The sequence below is a fragment of the Primulina eburnea genome, chromosome 10, assembly GCF_022965805.1.
Source record: "Primulina eburnea isolate SZY01 chromosome 10, ASM2296580v1, whole genome shotgun sequence".
NCBI lineage: Eukaryota > Viridiplantae > Streptophyta > Magnoliopsida > Lamiales > Gesneriaceae > Primulina > Primulina eburnea.
The window spans coordinates 12,041,987-12,046,462 of NC_133110.1; the positions used below are offsets into that span (position 1 = coordinate 12,041,987).

General features: G+C 32.2%; 1 non-coding gene across 1 annotated transcript; it reads left to right on the forward strand.

Moving 5' to 3' along the window:
• The first annotated feature begins 3,904 nt into the window (after positions 1–3,904).
• Positions 3,905–4,015, forward strand: LOC140804105 (small nucleolar RNA R71). The gene has a single exon (XR_012112064.1). It is a non-coding gene; the product is annotated as a small nucleolar RNA R71 (small nucleolar RNA).
• Positions 4,016–4,476: the final 461 nt, after the last annotated feature.

Consider the following 4,476-nt stretch of genomic DNA (forward strand, 5'->3'; position numbering starts at 1 on the left):
TTTCCTTTAAAACAAGCATGCAACGTATTTATCGTAATTGCGTAAAAATCATAAAAATGATGCATAAACATTTAAAATATCATATATTTGTGCTCAGGGCGCTACCAGGACCAAAATCTCATCCCGGGTGCAAAATGACCATTTTGCCCCTGGAAACCCAAAAATTACCTTTTTGCCCCTAGACGTCAAATTTCACCTTTTTGACATTTTCTTAATTCCATTGACTCTAACATGTCCCAAATAATTATTTAAGCCTACATGAACTTTCCCATATTTTTATTTGGCTTAAATCTATGACTTTTAAATTAATCTTTAAATATAACATATTAATGCGTTTTAATCCCGAATTAAACCAAACCTTAGCATAAACTTCCCAAATTAAAAACTTAGACTTCTAATAATTATTTGAGCTAAAATATAATTTCCCATAATTTTATCAAGCTTGAATCTAGGCGTTTCAATTAATCCTTTAATTTACGTTTCGTGCGGCGACTAAATCCCGGATAAATCCAAAACTCATTATTATTATCCGAAACTTACCGAACTCCTAAAAATGTCCCAAAACATATTTAAAAGCTTCCCTAGACGTAAATTCGAGCCTAAAACAAAACTTAATCGATTCATTTTAAAACTTGGACCGGGGTCCTGGTTTTAATCCGAATCGACTCAAAACACAACCAAATTTTTCCCAACTTTTTAACACATCTTACACACACTATAAAGCTCCTAAAACTTCCACCTCAGCCCCTAAAACTAACGGCTGATGAACCAGCAAGTCGTTGGACTCTAATTCCCCCCAACAAGACACGTACACCATCAATCACCCCTCTAAATATTTGTGATGGCCCTTCTCCACCGAAAACATCCCTCAACCAATCATATCTTGGCAACTCTAGGCTCTTCTGGACTCAAATAACCCATGCTTGAATTTCCATGCACTAACCCCTTCCCTCCCGATAAGAAATAACCGAACCCACTCCTCAAGGAAACCATCGACACGACCCTTTCCTTGCAGCATCCCACAACTAAAATAACACCCAAGCCAACTACTTGATACCACCAGCAGCCCCTTGCACGGTACATTAAAACGTGAGTGGAAAACAAAGAATACATGTATTTGACAAGAACAAACGGAAACCTTCCCTGGTATGGCTGGATCGAGATATACACACGCATATAACACATCACAGTATGTATAAGACGTAAATGATGCAGAAATAAGGGTACGGAGCGTGCCTTGAAGATTGAAAAACAAGAACAATGCAAAGGGAGACCCGGTTGAAGCTTTTCTTTTGCAAAACAAGAGAGAACCGACGCCTTCAATCATGGAGCTCTGAAACCGAGGGTGGGGAATGCTGAATGGGGAGAGAATCTGAATGGAGAGGGACGTGTATCAGCTGTGGGGGGGTTACGGGAGGTTAAGGGATTTAATTAGGCTTAATGAGGTTGCAATTAAAAAGGTTAATGGGCTCTAACCTTGATAATTAAAGGTTTAAAATAATATTTAAGTCTAATGAGTTCAAAAGTTGGCTCGTTAAATTCAAATACACTCCCGAAAAATATTTCGTGTTGAAAAGGTTTTGAAAATATTAGTCGAACCCTTAAAAAGTCCCCCGATTTGATAAAATTTGCGTACCGATAAAAATTAAAATCTTGCAGGTAAAAATATCCATAAAAATCCTATTTTGCTAAATACCTTTAAAACACCTTATTTTAATGAATAAAAAATTAATTATGTAATAAAATAATTTTCCTGAAAATTCTCCGGTCTCCGTTTCTCTTCGATCGTGAAATTCACCTAGAAATCCTAATGCATGAATTTCATGAATTAAATCCTATCATGCATGAATTATGCATAAAATGCATAAAATAATTAAACACAAATTAATAAAATAGACATACATTTAATGCTTTAAAATAATTTAATAAAATATCAAAGAAAATTAATAATTTACATGCACGTGGTTCCCGTGCACTTCCAAATTTTCGGGACGTTACAGATGAGGCCAGGGCCGAGGACGGGGACCAGTGAGTCAGCTTGGGCCGGCAGTAGTGGCACCCGAGGACCTCAGTGCATCAGTGTTTATTTTATTCCGCAAACAAATTTTTATCAGTCATTGGACATTTTTTTAAATTGTACTTGTTGACAAACTTTATTTTCTTCCGCTGCTTTAATTTTAAACATTGAACTTGATTCATCAGTGATTTTATGAATGAGGCCATTTAAGTTCTTTTAAAAATAAAATTTTTAATTTTCCGCAAATTTCAAAGCGAGGATTTTCGGGCCTTCACAATATTTCCAAAAGACAATTTCATTATTCCATTTCGGCAGTTAATTAAAGCATTTGAAGTTGCTAGAAATGGTCGTCCCAATATTATTGGAATTTCATTATGTACTTCTATTGGTTGTGTATCCAAAACAATAAAATCTACAGGATATATAAATTTATCAACTTGAACCAACACATCTTCTACAATATCTCTAGGTATTTTGATTGACCTATCCGCCAGTAAAAGAGTAACAGAAGTGGGTTTTAATTCTCCTAGATTAAGTTTTTCATAAACTGAATAAGGAAGTAAATTCACACTTGCTCCCAAATCCAACAAAGCTTTTTTAATTTTGTTTTCTCCAATAATGCATGAAATTGTTGGACAACCAGGATCTTTATATTTTAAACTAGAATTATTTTGAAAAATAGAACTTACTTGTTCAGCCAAGAATGCTTTCTTCTTCACATGCAATTTTCTCTTCACAGTACACAAGTCTTTTAAAAATTTTGCATATGACGGTACTTGTTTAATAGCATCTAATAATGGAATATTTATCTTTACTTGTTTAAAAAATTCATAGATATCAGAATCACTTTTTTGTTTTTTATGATTTGTTAATGCATGAGAAAATGGTGGAGGTTTATTTGACTCATTTACTATTTCAGATGATTTATCATTCACCTTATTATTCTTAGAATTTAAGGTATCATCATTCTCAAAAGTATCAGGATTATCATCCTTACTCTTTGATTTTAAATGATCCTTGTTTTCATTACTATATGGATCATTAACTATTTTACCACTTCTAAGGGTAATAACAGATTTTATTTGATCAATTTTTTCATTTTTTAATTCTTGATTTTGATTTTTAGGATTAGGTTGAGGTTGAGATGGAAATTTTCCTTTTTCATGAATATTAAGTGCAGATGCAAATTTTGCAAGAGTTTCTTTCAAATCACTTATAGATTGACTGTTTTGAATATTGATAGACTCTTGCTTTTGGATAAATGCATGAATTACATCTTCAAAGTTTTTTCTTGGAGGTGTAATATAAGGAATATAACCTTGATGATTTTGGTTATTTTGAAAATATTGTTGTGACGTTTGTGCATTATTATCATTCCTCCAACTAAAATTAGGATGATTTTTCCATCCAGGATTATATGATGGTGAAAAAGGATCTAATATTGATTTTTTATAATTGTTAACATAATTTGCTTGTTCATGGAGACATTCTTTAAATGAAGGTAATGTTGGACAATCTTTTGTAGCATGATCATGTGTATCACATATATGACAAACAATTTCTTGAATACTTTTTAATTGACCACTCTTTTTCGTTTCTAATGACTCAATTTTTCTTGCTAAAGATGCAAGTTTAGCTTGAATATCTATATCATCTTTAAGATTATAGATACCACCCCCATTTGTTGAATTATTGTTTTTAGTTGTTGGTGGTTCTATTGTGCCTATATTATCCCAATTTTGAGCATTTTCTGCTAATGAATCCAGATATTCCATAGCTTCATTTGGGTTTTTATCTTCAAAAGTTCCATTACACATGAATTCTATCATTTGTCGATTTTTAGGTATTAGACCTTCATAAAAGTTAGAAACTATTCTCCATGTTTCAAAACCATGATGTGGGCATGTATTAAGTAATTCTTTATATCTATCCCAACATTGATAAAATGTTTCTCCTTGTTTTTGAGAAAAAGTTGTAATTTGTCTTTTAAAAGAGTTTGTTCTATGGGAAGGGAAAAACTTTTTAAGAAATTGTTGTTGCATTTCATCCCATGACCTTATTGAACTCGATCTCAAATTTTGTAGCCATGTTTTAGCTTTATCTTTTAAAGAAAAAGAAAAAAGCTTTAATCGAACTATATCCATGCTACAATTTTGATCATTATAAGTGTTACAAACTTCCTCAAATTCTCTTAGATGCAAATATGGATTTTCAGAATCTAAGCCATGAAAATTTGGTAAAAGTTGAATAATTTGAGGTTTAAAGTTGAAATTAGATGCATCAGGAGGAAAAACTAAACAAGATGGGGCACTAGTTCTAATAGGGTTCATATGGTGCCTAAGTGTTCTTAATTGATCATGTTCTTGATTATTATTATTATTATTGTTATTATTATTATTATTATCATTATCTTGATTATTTGAATTATCATCCATGTTTAAATTATTTTCAGAAACTCG